This window comes from Trachypithecus francoisi, unplaced genomic scaffold (genome assembly GCF_009764315.1).
Source record: "Trachypithecus francoisi isolate TF-2019V2 unplaced genomic scaffold, Tfra_2.0 Lachesis_group0, whole genome shotgun sequence".
Taxonomy (NCBI): Eukaryota; Metazoa; Chordata; class Mammalia; order Primates; family Cercopithecidae; genus Trachypithecus; species Trachypithecus francoisi.
Window position 1 is genome coordinate 78184433 of NW_022681453.1, and position 16861 is coordinate 78201293.

A 16861-nucleotide genomic window follows, 5' to 3' on the forward strand; every position below is an offset into this window, starting at 1 on the left:
TGTCTTGAAACACTAATATGACATAGACCACATAAACAGTTTAGTTTTGCAGTGTATATGCTTCTCTTCTTTCAGAAGAAACGTTAAATGAACCTGTTACATTTTGCTTCAAGGACTTAGACTTAGAAAACCCTTCAAACAGCATGACTTCTTTAGACAGGTAGTAATTTATTGTTAGGCGTTCTGAAATGGTTTGCCTGGCAGAAATAAACATACAATAAAATTATCCAAAAAGCATTCAGGTGAGTGTTTTGATTCAACGATTGACAGGAAAGTTTAGAATTTGAATGTTTTGTGAATTGTAGTAGCATCTTTAGCATTTGAAGGGATATGATGACAAATCAAATGGAAAGGAATTTTGATATTAGTATGGAAAATGTGCAGTTATGTAGAAGATACTGAAGGTATTGAAAAAAGACTTCAACAAGGAACTGAAAATTATATTTAAAATCCATGAAGTTCAAGGACACTTGGTGACTGACAAGTATTAATAGAACTATTAAAGATGTTTTGTAGCAATTGCACATGACATTTTTCAGCATTTCTCCAATGATTTTAATACAATTCTTTTGTCCGTTTGCTGATTGAGGTTTAGAAGATGATATGTAAAAAGCCAAAGGCTACATGATACGAAAAACGTTTTAATTGTCTAGCTGCCAATAGTTTAAAATATATATACACGTGTATATACACACATACTTGTTATATATATACATATATATGTATATAATATAAAACATTTTAAAACTTTGTGCATGCACACACACATACACACACAGAGAAAGAGAGAGAGAGAGACACCCACATTCCACAAAATAAATCAGCAAGATAGGTTGTGATTTTATAACTGGTAGGAAAGACAAAGGCACATCTGATTGGAATATCATACACTAAAAAAAAAAGAGTAGTACATTTATCTATATCAGAGAGAACTAGACTCTTTGAATCATAATTTTATATGCTTTTTTTTCTAGAAAGGAATGTGAGAAAACGTATTTTTATTTTAGGGGACCAACACTGTACTTTTCTTCAAAGGAATATTTAAGTAGTAGAAAATCAACATAATATTAATATGAATAAGTGTCCAGTGTTGGAGTAGAGATGTTATAAAGATTAATTAATTGAAATTTCTTTAACATTTGTCTATTCCAGGATTTCTCAACCCTAAAAGTCAAGTATACAGTCAATGTTTCTCAAGTTTTGTGAGCATTGGAATCACCAGAGAAGCTTCTTAAAAATATTTTTGCTTGAGCTCCACCCTCAAAAAATCTTATTGAGTACATCTGGGCTAGGCTTCAAGAACCAGTGTTTTTAACAACATTCTTTGCCCTCCTCCCTAAATGTGTTATAATGTACAACAAAGTCTGAGAACTACTGGAACAGACAACATACACACACTATGATAGGATATTGTGGGACTTGAATGATAGGACATTAATTTCTTTAAAATGTCAGCACTTATCTGAAGTCTATGGTCCACAGGAAATTTTTTTTCTAGATTTTGCTTCCAGATTATTTTGCTTTTTACTTTTTCCATAATTCCTCTAAGAAATATTCAAAATGTATTTAGATCTCACATATTTAATTTATGAAAGGACCAGATTATTAAGATTGGGTTACTTCTATTAATGGCTTCGTTTTAACCTGTTACACCTTTCTTTTGGCTTTGGTGGCAGGTGAAAAAAAATCACAGCTGTCTGTATTGTACCTGGACAGGTATTTTAGTCAAGAGAAACAGTGTTGAAAAATGCAAGGTGTTCACATGTTCTTACTCATAAGTGGAAGTTAAACAATGAGAACATATGGGCACAGGGAGGGGAACATCACACACTGGGGCCTATCGGGGGTAGGGGGGGCAAGGGAAGGGATAGCATTAGGAGAAATACCTAATGTAGATTACGGGTTGATAGGTGCAGCAAACCACCACAGCACATGTATAACTATGTGACAAACCTGCATGTTCTGCACATGCATCCCAGAACCTAAAGTATAATTAAAAAAAAAAAGAAAGATGCAAGATATTTTATTTTATTTTTTTATATTTATTTATTTATTTATTTTTATTATTATTATTATTTTTTGAGATGGAGTCTTGCTCTGTCTCCCAGGCTGGAGTGCAGTGGCCAGATCTCAGCTCACTGCAATCTCCGCCTCCCGGGTTCATGCCATTCTCCTGCCTCAGCCTCCAGAGTAGCTGGGACTACAGGCGCCCGCCACCTCACCCGGCTAGTTTTTTGTACTTTTTAGTAGAGAGGGGGTTTCACCGTGTTAGCCAGGATGGTCTCAATCTCCTGACCTTGTGATCTGCCCGCCTCGGCCTCCCAAAGTGCTGGGATTACAGGCTTGAGCCACCGCGCCCGGCCAAGATATTTTATATAAAGTGCCATAACTTCTCTACCGCTGCATTAAACATACACATTAAAATTCCCTTCCAACTGGCTATTTGCCCTCAAATCACGATCCTATTAATTGGCAAGAACTGAAGACAAAGGATTTTTAATAGGCTTGCAACAAGGCTGATGATGGTGCGAAATAGCTAGGCCAATCCTTTGGGTAGAGACTAACAGTTTGTGAAGAGAGTGCTAGCTTTGGTTGGATAGTTCTGATTGTTTGAAGTATGAAAAAAGATGATATAATTGATGTGGTCAGGCCACATTTTAAGGTATGCATGATTGGAAGACAAAGAGGTGGGGTTGCTGATCATGATGAACAAGTTATTGGGACGGCTTTTTGGGAGGTGACATGGTGTGTTCAATATAGCCACAGACTCCAGAGCTAAGTTCAGGAGTTTCGATCACAGATCTGTCACTAGCTCTCTGACCGTTGACAAGTCACTTATTCTCTCTGGTCATCATTTTCCTTTTTTGTAAAATGTAGATAATAATAATACTTACCTGTATTAGTCCATTTTCATGCTGCTGATAAAGACATACCTGAGACTGGTCAATTTACAAAAGAAACAGGTTTAATGAACTCACAGTTCCATGCAGCTGGGGAGGCGTCACAATCATGGCAGAAGGTGAAAAGTAGTTCCTTCCCCCCAGCATGCTGCGGCAAATCCTGAGGAAAGGAGCCCGGTGAACTCTCCTTGCCTTACACCCAGAAAGTGGCAACAAAGAGGTAGGACCTCCTTACTTCCCACTATCATCGCAGCAGCAAACACCACAGGGTTGAGCCCTGTAAAACTGCCCAGCCCTATTGCCCTTCAGAATGCCAGTAAAAAGATGGACCTGCTACCACTCCTCACTGGTGTTGAAGAGGCAGAACTCATAAGGGGCAGAACACTGGCATCAGTGCGGGGAGGCTAACTTTCCGTATTTCTAACAAGAACACCTGGAAGGGGAAACCCTGGGAACCAAAGTCAGAGAAATGATAATGGAAAGCAAGTAGCCAAACAAAGTGACCATTTAAATCTGCATTTAAAGTCTTGGACAACCCCCAAGTTGTTCAGGCATGAAACTAAATGGAATCAGCTCAACAAAAACTTTGTAAACTGAACTTCAGTGAAGACCAGTGTCTAGGTTTCAGTTTGAACTCTGAGTGGCTCACACACTGGGCAAACCAGATACGATTGTACATTCTTTGCAAATTAAATTGATATGGGAAAGATAAACCACAGAATATGGGCCAGGATATGTATTTACTGCCTGTTAAACAAAACAAAAAAATAATGTTCTACAGAAGATTTAAATAGGATCCAGTGCCTGAGGATATAATATTTGAAATATCCCAGATACAACCCCCAAGTATTCAATATACAAAGAATAAGAAAAATTCTTTTCTTATTCTAACTTTCAACTAACAGGCAAAAGAAAGTTAACAAGCACCAACTACAAGAGGACTCAAAGGTTGGAATTATCAGGAAAGAAACCTCTGAAGTAGTTATTTAACTGTGCTCCAACAAGTAAGGGCAAACATTCTTAAAAACAATGGAAAGATATAATTTTCAGCAAAGAAATAGAAGCTATATCAAAAAAATACAAAATAAAACAAACAAAAACTCAAACAAAATTTTAGAACAGAAAACTAGAATAATAAAAATTTAAAACGTCATTGGAAGGGCTCAATAGCAGAAAACAGATGTGAGAGGAAGGGGTTAGTGAACTTGAAGATATAGCAATAGAAAATATTCAGTCTAAACAATGAGAGGAACCGAAGAAGGAAGGCAAGGAGCCAGAGGGTTGGAGAGAGAGAGAGAAACAGAGCCTCAGGTATCTGTGGGACAATATCAACAGGTCTAAAATTCAGAACTTAAAAAGAGAAGAGAAATTTGAAAAAATCACAAAAAACTCAAAGTGTATATGGAAGACTTAAATGACATCACCAGCCAGCTTTACCTAATTAACATTTATGGGACACTCCAACTCACAATAGCAGAATAAATTCTGTTCAAACAAAGATGGAACATTCACCACTAAGATAGTCCATATTATGAGTTACAAAGCAAACCTCGTTATATTTAAAATAATTGAAATTATTGAAAATATGCTTTCTGATTATAACAAATTAAACTAGAAAAAGTAACAGAATCATATCTGGCAAACCCCCTACATACTAGAAAATTAAATAAAACATTACTACCTATCAATGGGTCAAAGTGGAAATCTCAAGGGCAAGTAGAAATAATTTTGAACAAAATAAAACTGAAAATATAACCAATCAAAATTTATGTGAATCAGGTAAAGCAGTGCATAGAGTGAAATTTACAGCATTAAAAATTCATATGAGAAAAGAAATGTCTCAAATCAACAATTTAAGCTTCTTCCTAGGAAAATGCAGAAAAGAGCAAACAAAAAAGCAGAAATCAATAAAATTGAAAACATAATATCTATATAACCAAAAGCTGGTTCTTTTTAAAAAAAATCATAAACTTGACAAACCTCTGGTGAGACTGACCAAGAAAATATGAGAAAACACAAATGATCAACATGAAGAATGAAAGAGAGAATATTATCATGGATCCAATAGGTTAGAAAAAGATAGAGGAAATTATGAGCAGCTTTATGCACATAAATCTACAGCTTAGATGAAATAGACTAATTTCTTTGAAGATGCAAATATCAAAATTGAATTAAAAAGATAGATAATATGTCTTCCTATAGCTATTGTAAAACATATGTAAAAGCCTTCAAAAATTTATTTCCAAGCTAAATGGTTTCACTGGTCAGCTCTACTAAATAAGGAAAAAATAACATCAATTCTTCACAATCTGTCTTAGAGTTAGAAAAGGAGAAAACATATTTAGCTTACTTTGTGACACCAACATTACTCTAATATCAAAGATAGCACAAGAAATGAAAACTACAGATCAATATTCCTCTTGAACACTGATAGAAAAATCTTCAACAAAGTTTTAGTGAGTCAAATCTAGCAATATATAAAAAGAATAATAATTATGAGCATGTGAACTTTATCCTGGGAAAATCTTAAGATATTAGAAACACCAGATTTATTTAATACACTAAAATTAATCAGTGCGTGTAATCACATTAACAACAGAATGAACACATGATCATATCAATAGTTGCAGATAAAGCATTTGACAAAATTAAGCATCCAATTGGTGACAAAAATCTCAGCCCACTTGGAATAGAAGGCAACATCTGCAATCTGTTAATGGACATCTATGAGAATCTTACAGCTAACATTGTACTTAATGGTCAAAGACTGTTTTCTCCGTAAAATCAGAAACTAGGCAAAAATGTCTGTTCTTACCAGTCCTATTCAATATTTTATTAGAAATCTAGCAAATGCAGTTATGTCTAGAAAATGAAATAAAAGATATTTTCCTTTTATTTTCTTTCTAAATGATTAGAAAGAAAAAAATAAAACCATTCTATCTTGCAATGACACGATTGTCTGTATAGAAAAATCTCAAGAAATCTATTAAAAAACTACAAGAATTAATAATTGGGTTTAGTGAGGTTGCTGTATACAAGATCAATAGACAAAATTCAATTTTATTTTTATACACTAGCAATGAACAGTTAGAAATTGAGATTTTTTAAAAAGCAGTAATATTTATGATGGTTTGAAAATGTAATACTTTGAGATAAATATAGCAAAAGATGTACAGAATCTGTATGCTGAACATTAGAATACTTATGATATTAATAACCAAACAATTTGTATCAGAATAGGTAAAGAACTCTCAGAACTCAAAAATAGAAAATAAACAACTCAATTTGAAAAAATGGGGAATAGATTGAAACAGTCACTTCACTAAAAATTATACACAAATGAGAAATAAGCACATGAAAAGATATTTTTTATCATTAGTCATTAGGGAACTGAAAATTAAAACCACCGGGAGATAGCATTTCATAGCTATTTACTAGGCTAAGATTAAAAAATACCCATAATATCCAGTGTGGATGAGGATGCAGAGCAAAGGGAACTCTCATACATTGCTGATAGGAATGCAAAATGGTACAGCCATTCTGGAAAATATTCTGGCAGTTTTTTCAAAAGCTGAATATATACTTACGCTTAGCTTTTTTAAAAAATGCCAAAATATTTTATGACATAATCATATAACTCAGCAACCTCACTTTTAGGTATGCATATTAGAGAAATCAAAGTTTATGTTCACACAAAAACCTACACATAAATGTTTATAGCAGCATTATTAATGATCTAAAACCAGAAGTATCACAGATGTCCTTCAGTGGGTGAATGGATAAACAAACTGTGGTGCATCTACATAATAAAATACTAGTACCAGTGACAAGGATGAACTATTGATACACTCCAGAACTTGAGTGAATCTTCAAAGAATTATGCTAAGGTCAAGAACTTAAACTCACAAGATTATATACTGTATTATTTTATTAATATAAAATTCTGGAAATGTTCCCGCTCTACCTTCCAGAAAAAAAAAAAGAATAGAGAACACAACTATGTTTACCAGGGCTTAGGAGTGAGGAGGTTGTGAAAAAAAAAAATGGTTGTAGAAGAGATCTTTCTTGAATGCTGCAACTGTTTTGCATCCTCTCTATGGTGATGGTTGAAGAATCAATATATGTAAAAAACTCACATTATCAGTAAATACTGATTTAATTGGTGATAATGGCACTCTAACATTCAGCTGGCACTTTCACTTGCCATATAGGCTGTTGCATTTTTTACCACCCTTGATGCTTTTAAGTCTTTAATCACAGAGTGGCAATTTCTCTTTTTTTCTCCTGGGATTCTATACTGTTTCTGTTGGAATACCTTGGAGGGAACTGGAAGATGGATTAGAGAGCCACTTTGGTGTTTCCCTAGCATGTCTCTAGGAAGACACAGTACTAATAAATATTTAGAGTCCAAGCATGTGAAACATCAATAGCAGTTATACACTCAGCAGTGAAAGCCACAACACTGACTTGACAACAAAGTATGCTCCTTGAGGACAGGGACATCTTGGCCCTACCTCTAGTTGGCTTTCTCTTTAATGTGATTAAGTTTGGATTAGAGGAGAGAGGACAGGGGTCACATAGGGAGACAATGACTTGGCTCCAGTAAGCAAGTCATATTTACTTTCCATTTTGAGTGGTGCAGCAGCTTTGTGTGGCTAAACCAAATGAACCTCCACTGTCTTTGATCCAATCAAAAACCAGTATGAAGCATGAAGGTCATCACAACCAACACCATCAATTACTGCTTTGAAGGCCCTTGAGCCACATTGGTTTCTAGTTGGGGTATCCAGGTTTATGTCCTTCGTCTGACTTGGTCTTGATTCTCATCAAGGCAATTTTTATAAAGGAGTCCACCTTAATCTGGGGTATCTGATGCTACCTCATCAAGGTAACTTCTCTTAAATTCTTACTTTGTTTCAACATAAGGAATAGGGGAATTTTTCAAAGCAGCAGGGCTGACAGCAAGAATTTCTCCAGATTTTCTTAAAACAGTTTCTCATTCTCTAGTGAGTTACTTTCATCAACATTGCAAACCCAATCCAGGGTACTAAGGGTCTGAATAGTAGTCAGTGCCTCCTCCATGACTTCTCACACATGTTTGCCTGTCTCAGAGAAATCTCCCCAGACAGGCACAGTCTCTTAAAGAAGCCAGGATCAAGTGAAGACATCTCTGGTACTTCTTACTGTTGCCTTTGAATGGATTTAAGATTGCCGTGATAGACTGTGGGAAGGGCTGGGTCATACACAGCCCAGCTGTTGCCATCTTTTCTTAATAAGCATTGTGCATACCCACCCACCCACCTCAACCCTCATCTGATTGAATCAATCAGAATTCCAATGATTTGCCTGCTTTTCTCTCCATAATGCTCACAAATTTTCCTCCTTGAACACTTAGTGAGTGTGCCCCTCAGTAACTTGCCTAAAAGGAAACAAAATATTATGCTCATTCAGGATGAATCTTTTTTTTTTGTTTTTTTTTGAGATGGAGTCTGGCTCTGTTTCCCACGCTGGAGTGCAATGGCCGGATCTCAGCTCACTGCAAGCTCCGCCTCCCGGGTTTACACCATTCTCCTGCCTCAGCCTCCCGAGTAGCTGGGACTACAGGCGCCCGCCACCTCGCCCGGCTAGTTTTTTGTATTTTTAGTAGAGACAGGGTTTTACCGTGTTAGCCAGGATGGTCTCGATCTCCTGACCTCGTGATCCGCCCGTCTCGGCCTCCCAAAGTGCTGGAATTACAGGCTTGAGCCACCGCGCCCGGCCCAGGATGAATCTTATATTACAATAAGGTGGACCTGAAACTGACTATGAGACTGACAAGGAAGTCTCCTTGCTCTCCCATAGGCAGCTGTCTTTGAACTAACTTCATGCTGTCCAATCTGCAAACATCTCCCCAATTTCTCCTCATTAACAAGCAATAAAGTGGAGGACCACTTTGTGCACAGTTAACCATACAATTTGATTAAATGTTTGATATTGATCAGTTTGGTGGGGGTAAGGGAAACACAAAGAGACAGCAGTTTTTCCTTTCCTTTTCCATCTCTGCTATCTTCCCCTCTGGCTTAACATGGAGATAATTGATTCTGTTTTCCTTTTAAATCACACAGACTTCTGTTTAAAAGGAATCTGGGAAAAGAAGGAAATCATAAATTTCAATTTCCAGAAGGAAGAATTCACTTTTACCTAAAATAATTTAATCAAAAGAAGAATGAGACAGTAAACTCATGTATTTTTGAAAAAGAAATGTGAGGGGGTTGTTGGATATTGAAGTCTGAGAGGAGCTTAATACTTTCTAATTGTTCCTGAAATGTCTGGGTGAATTCTGATTAAATTTGCCACAGGCATAGGCATCAGTGGAAGAAAGCAAGATATAAGACACTGGACAATTTACAAAGAAAGGTCAGTCTTTCATTTCTCTGCATTTTCTCAGTACGCACATTTGAAATACTTGTCGAGTTAGTTTTGGCATGCTAATGTGGAATAGAACCTCCAGGTTGAAAGCCCAGGCTTGGAAATTTGATAGACTTAGTGATAAGTTCCAATCACATCACTTGCTCCTATGGTTTTATAAAAATTTCTCAATCTTTTTACACCAAAATTTCTTTAGCTCTGTGACAACATGTAATTTATATGATTGTTGTGAGGATTACAGGATGAGGTAATATATGTGTGTAATTAGTACAGTGTTTAGCACATGAAATTTAAATTAGTGATACTATGATTATTAAAAGATGAAGATCATAACAAAATCTTTCTTTGGTCTTACAAGGGTAGATAAATATAGCACAGGATTAACAAGTTTGAAGAATGGTAGCTTCCTACATGGCATAAATTCAGAAGTCAAGAATTCTCTTCCAAATAACTGTTTATAAGACTGATTTCTGGAATTCCATTATTAGAATTTATTACACTGGGATTAAGGTTCAAAAATGCTTTTTAAATATAAAATCATTGGTAGGTGGTAGCATATTACCCTTTTTGGTCAGTTTAATAGTAGGAAACCAGATCTGATTCTACCCTTTCCTGAGAGTAAACAGTCAGGAAAGAGGAGAGGCAATAAGCATTAGGAAGTTATACATAAGAAAGAGTTGCCTCAAGGAAGAGAAAGCAGAGAGTGAGGAAGTGAAGTTTATTTAAAGCTAAATTTTACCACCTTCATAATTTAGCCAAAGTTCAACTCTATTTCAGAAGAATTAATATTATAAAGAAATATGCTAGTTAGCCAAAGGATCGAAGAGTTAATAAAATTTCATCAGTTTTCAATTAGTGTTTAAATCTTTTAATTCCACATAAGTAACCATAAATTTTGAATGAAATTTTGAATTTTCAAATTGCTGAAGTAATACAAGTTAATTACATCCTTGTTAATGATCTAGTGCTATGATTTTCCTTCATGGATGCAAATCAGGCATAGAATTTTATTATCTTCCATGGCCTGTTGGGATGACCCATCTCACTCAGGAAAATTTGTAATTTTTCTCTCCTGCGTTAGATTTTCCCTGTCTGCCTTGGTTTAAATGTAGTCTATTTACTAATGCATGAGATTCTTGGTATTACAAAACCAACAAGTTATCATATATTTTTATGATAATAGCTATTTGTTATGATCTTCAAAGAGTCTTAGGAACTATCTATACAATTCCTCAGTAACTGCAGAAAACATCTCACTATACCCATGAAAGGTATCTACTCTTCCTCAGCTTGAATGCATTCAAAGTATGAGGATAGCACTCTGGCAAGGCAACTTCTTCTGTTGTTGGGCAGTTCTGAAAAAAAACTCTTTCTTACATGGAGCCTGGATGTGCTTCTTGATTACAATTCTGATTTTTGGCACAGGAGGGAAGAAACCTTTTCACTTTGCCAAATGATTGCCCTTTGAGTAAGCTGCCCTTTTTTGGTCTCCAATGCATGCGCGCGCACACACACACACACACACACACACACAGACACACACGTCCTCAGTCAGACTTATCTTCATGCTGAATATCTTCGTGTACTCATATTATATGATTTCCAGGATTCCAGGCATTTCACTGCTTCATTTTTCTCCTCTGAAAGGCAAGGTATCTAGGGTGACCATATGTCCTGGATTTCCAGGGACAATCTCCTTGTTCAGATGTAAATAGTAATAATGTTCTCTTTCACCTTTAATAATGTTCTTGTTTTAACAATAAATTGTAATGTGCCTGTTGTGCAAGAAAAGATTAATTGCAAAATAGCACTCACACAAGGCCTACTGGTGTAGTGTTCTGGAACATGCATTGGTACTGGATCAGTAATAGATTTGCGGGCACATCTTCCACACCTTCCACAACTGTTCTTTCTAGGGCAGTGCACAGTGATCTATTAGATTTGTTCATCAGACTCCAAGAGAGGGATTCTTGTCTCTTAGGTGATGGACTTTTAAACTGAATAATTTAAAAGTGGACAAGCACTTCTTTAGTGTGTTCGAATCTGGGTTACAAAACTATATGAACTGGCAGGACATTGGCTACAGCCTTACTGTCACCTGCCTGTGTTTCAGGTTGGGCCTCTTGCCTGACTTTTTCAAGGACCTGGGGGCCAAGCATTGCAGTTGACTGTGATTGATTGCCTTAATCACTGGGCTGTAGGCAATTCTCATGGGGCCTTGCAAAAGATCACCTCTTTTTATGTGAGATTAGCTTTCAGAGAGTCAGTCAAGATAACCTTTCCTCTCAATTCTTCCTCTTCTCCCCAAAGAAGCAGTGTCTAGGCATTATGAGCTATCATTTTAATCGATAAGAGTTGTGTGGCTAGTCACAGCGTCACTGTGGTTGACACTGGAGGACAGTTAGAAATGGCTGAGTAAGTACTGCCAGAGGAATTCATATTTACTTAAAGTAGAGTAGGTAGGGCCATTAATTTGAATAGCCCTGGAGATATCTAGTTGCAAAGTATAACAGGGTCATTATTTGAACCTCAACATGGAGAATGAGAAAAGACCATCACAGGCATCATTGCTTCCTGGTTTCTTCCAATGACCTGGGACTCTCTGTTATTACAGTGCTATTGTATCCTGGCCCTGATTATACTAGGGATGGGCTTACACATCCATAATCATGCATTTAAATTCCACAGTCAAGGGTTCCATAAACAATCCCAGAAAAAAAAAATGGGCAAGAGGAGACCTGGATACCTACTGTTCATGATGTCTTCATGGAATTTTCTCCAAGGGATGCCATCCCAGCAATCCTGTGCCAATATTGCCTTGGCCACTTACCCTTGTGTTGCAGACAGTCACTCTAAATTATACCTCATTTCAAAGATATGAAAGAGAAAAGCAAGTTAGATGGATGTTTCTTCATTAATTCAGAATCATCAAATTTGAGGATTGAGAGGGACTTTTACAGTTATCAATTTAGGCAAAGATGTCATAAGAATTGTGCCACTTCCAAATCACATTTATGTTTCTTCTTTTAAAAAGTTATTTATTTCTTGTTAGTTATTACCCTTTAAAGTACTTCTTTTGTACCATATCTTCTTACGTATGCAACTATTGCTTAACTGCTATGTGGAGAGTGCGGATTTCTCTCTACTTGAGCTTGCTCTGGGCTCTTTCACTGGCTTGCTGTGTTATTTGGGATAAATCACTTAAGGCTTCTAGTTCTAATATTCTTTAACTATAAAACAAGGAGGTATGGTGCAGATTCATGACTGTCATTCTTTGAGGTTGGAAGCATGTCTTATATGTATTTCCCTACTCATCCTCTACATAACACAATATATAGGTATGCTCTGTAAATATTTGCTAGACGAATTAAAAAAAATAAATGAACACCCCTCACATTTCTTCCTGTTGGTGTTTCTATGCTGTTTCAACCTGTTGAAATCATTCTAAATCTGATTCTCCCTTTCATCATAAAAGCTAGCTTTCCCTTCTTGGTATCATCTGCAGCTTGAATTATGCCTACCTTCTACATATTCATCTTAGTCACTGATACAATGGTTTAGTAGACTAGATTGCTGTATGCATTTTTATTTATATCATAGGATAGACGGGAAGTAACAAATATACAAATTGGTCCCTCCATATTCTCTAAAATCTTTATATGTATTAAGAAAACCTATGAAGAAATAGAACATTCAATGGTTTGGACTGACTAAACTGAAAAATTACCAAAAACTGAGGAAATAACTGTTAAGATTGATTGTTTATATGGAACATTATTAAAAATTAATTTGGTTCTTGCTTTTAATGTTGTATTTGTTAACTTTGTGTGCCAACTTGATTAGACTAGGCTATGAGATGTCCAGATAGATGGTGAAACATTATTACATTATTTCTGGCTGTGTTTGTGATGGTGTTTCAGGAAAATATTAGCATTTGAATCAGTACTAAGTAAAGATCTGTTCTCACCAATGTGGATAGGCATTAGCCAGTCCATGGAGGGCCCAGATAGCACAGAAAGGCAAAGTAAGGGCAAATTATTTTTCTCTCTTCTTGACCTTGGATATCCTTCTTCTTCCGCCCTTGGACATTGGAGCTCCTAGTTCTTAGGATTTTGAACTTGAACTAAATTCTACCACTGGCTTTTCTGATTCTGCATCTTACAGACAGCATGCTGTGGTACTTTTTGGTCTCCATAACTATGTAAAACAATTCTTATAATAAATTTTCTCTTATATATCTATATATATCCTGTTGACTCTGTTTCTCTGGAAAACCTGACTTACACAACTCTCTTGGCCAATTCTGAGTCTTAAGGGTGGGAGATAGTGAGGAGAACATTGTTGCTCTGTGTTCTAGTATCCTGATTCTAAAGACACGCCAAACCATTCTTAAATAAAGAAGAAAATAAGAAAAGGGGAAACACTAGCTTTTTATTGGGCTAAATTTGTTTCCAAATGTATAAAATGATACTAGACTATTAGTTAAAATACACTAGAAAGAGCTACACTAGTCGCATTGATCTATACTGCAAGGGGGAAACTCAGATAATTTTTAAAGTTTAACTTGTTATATAGAGGATAAAGAGTGAACCCAATAAGCCTGGAAAGATGCAAGAGAGTTGTCAGCGTCTGAGTCCTGGATGGTATGTCCCACTAAAAAGTGAGAAATATCTTTTATTACATGAGCTTAAGTAAAAGCTTATATTACTATTAAGTGTGAGAGTTACACACACAGTTCAACAAGTAAAGAGAACAGTTTCTGGTACACTTCATTAATGCAGAATCATCAAATTTGAGGATTAAGAGGGACTTTTACAGTTATCAATTTAGGCAAAGATGTCATAAGAATTGTGCCATTCCAAATCACATTTATGTTTCTACTTTTAAAAAGTTATTTCAATTTTTATGCCATAAGTTATATGATTATAAAATAATTGGGTGCTGCTGAAATCTTGGAACAGGAAGAGTTCAGAGTATCTCCTAGTTAACTCACTAATTTACACAACTAAAAGATTGTTCAGAAATTACTGATAAACTTGGGGTCCAAACATAGAACTGTTTTACTTATTCCTTTTAAAAAATATGGAGCTTACTGAATTTGATGTTAGGGTAATTTAGATCGGCAACCCTGCACTTATACTTCTTGTACTTTAAGCTCTGTGTTGTTGGGCCAATGGCTTAAACTTTTAAATGTAACTTCTTTTAGTGAGGCTAAATATGGCTTGCAGACAGTCAGATGAGACCAAGCAACAATACAACAATGACACTGCTGGTGACAAAGATAACATTTATTTAGCTCTTCCAAAGTTATTGTGCAAAGTGTTTTAAACTTGTTTTAAAACTTAACTCTTGGCTGGGCGTGGTGGCTCAGCCTATGGGAGACTGAGGTGGGCAGACCACCTGAGTTCAGGAGTTCGAGACCAGCCTGACCAACGTGGAGAAACCCCATCTCTACTAAAAATACAAAATTAGCAGGGCACAGTGGGGTGTGGTGGCTCATGCCTGTAATCCCAGCTACTTGGGAAGCTGAGGCAGGAGAATTGCTTGAACCTGGGGAGCAGAGGTTGCAGTGAGCCAAAATCACGCCATTGCACTCCCGCCTGGGCAACAAAAGCAAAACTCCATCTCAAAAACAACAACAACAACAACACTTAATTCTTACAACAGTCATATAAGATGAGGGCTATGGTCTGCATGTTTGTGGCTGTCCACCTCCCCGCTTCCCACAAATTTGTATGTTGAAATCCTATTGCCTAAGGTGATGGTATTAGAAGTTGGGTCCATTTGGGAAGTTATTCATTCGTGGGGCTCTGCCTTCATCAGTGGGAATAATATTCTTATGAAAGAATTCTCAGAGAGCTGCCTTGTTCTTTCTGATATGTGAGGACATGGCTAGAAAGCATCATTTACAAACCAGGAAATGGGCCCTCACCACACCCAGATTTACTTGATTTTGGATTTCCCAGCCTCCAGAATTATGAGAAATAAATTTCTGTTGTCTCTAAGTGACCCAATTTGTGGTGTTTTGTATTGTTATAGCCACTCAGATTGACTAAAACAGTGGTTGTTATTAGAGTTGAACCTTGGTCAAGGTGGGGGTTAGGAGTGCTGACTCCCTGCATAGTCCAAAATCTGCACATAACTTTTGACACCCCCAAATCTTAATGCTTAATAGCTTACTGTTGACTAGAAGCCTTACTGATAACATAGTTAATTAACACATATTTTATATACTATATACTTAACAATAAAGTAAGCTAGAGAAAGGAAAATGTTAGTAAGAAAATCATAAGGAAGAGAACATATATTTACTGTTTAGTAAGTGGAAGTGGATCATCATATAGGTCTTCATCCTCATCATCTTCACATTGAGTAGGCTGAGGAGGAGAAGAAATAGGAAGGGTTGGTCTTGGTCTTGCCTGTCTCAGAGTGGCAGAGGTAGAGAAAGTCTGTATATAAGTGGGCCAGCACAGCTGAGACCTATGTTGTCCAAGGGTCAACTTTATTTTCATATATGTGAAAAAAACTTAAAAATTCAAGGGGCTATATTGATGCAAACTATTATTAGAAGTATTACATTTCATCTGAATGAAAAATAACTCATGTTTTATGTTAGGAATCCCCACTCAACTGTCATATATTTTGAGGGTACTAAACGAGGTCCATTGGGTAAATAAATGTTGTGCTTATTAACATCTATATAAGAAAAAACAGAAGCATGACATCTTATTTTAAAATAAAGTTTCTAGAAAAGTTTATGTACATATATATATACTCACATATGTATACATATATTTTTTTCCTGTGTGAATAAAGTTGAGGCTATCAGTGGTCACCAAATATTTATGTGATCTCCTACATTTTCTAGAACTCTGAGAAGTAGGATACAAAGATGTAATCAATCCTGTCTAATGAAATGTGAGCAGAATTAATGTATATCATTTCTGGGTCAAGTAGTTAAGGAGTAGATATGTCTCCCCCATTTTTATTTTCTCCTGCAGTCATGATCTTGGAGGACATATGTCCCAGATGGTATAACAATAAAATGGAGGAGGGAAACTTGACTTGCATTGAACTTGATTGAGTTGCAGTAAGCCACTGAGATATTATTATTTATTTCTTATTACAGCATAGACTTGCCGATTCTGGCTAACACAGTGCACTGTGCCTTACTCATAATTATATCCTCCCCTGAAGGATAATATTTATTCACCCAATGAATCTGGTTTAGTACCCTCAAAATATATGACAATTGGGTGGGGATTCCTAACATAAAACATAATATTTTTTATTTAGATGAAATATAATACTTCTCATAAAAGTTCATATCAATACATCCCCTTGAATTTTTAAATTTTTTCCACATACGTAAAAATATAGCTGACCCTTGAACAACACAGGTTTCAGCTACGCTGGCCCATTTCTACACAGATTTTCTCTGATTCTGCCACCTGTGAGACAGCAAGACCAGCCCCTCCTGTGCCTTCTCCTCCTCAGCCTACTCAATGTGAAGATGATGAGGATGAAGATCTTTATGATGATCTACTTCCACT

General features: G+C 36.3%; 1 long non-coding RNA gene across 1 annotated transcript in view; it reads left to right on the forward strand.

Annotated features, from left to right (window-relative positions):
• LOC117083551 overlaps positions 1–9287 on the forward strand; it is a 192617-nt gene extending 183330 nt beyond the window's left edge. The window contains exons 3-4 of the long non-coding RNA XR_004437120.1: positions 3045–3120; positions 9005–9287. This is a non-coding gene — a long non-coding RNA (uncharacterized LOC117083551). The remainder of the gene's footprint in view (positions 1–3044; positions 3121–9004) is intronic.
• Positions 9288–16861: the final 7574 nt, after the last annotated feature.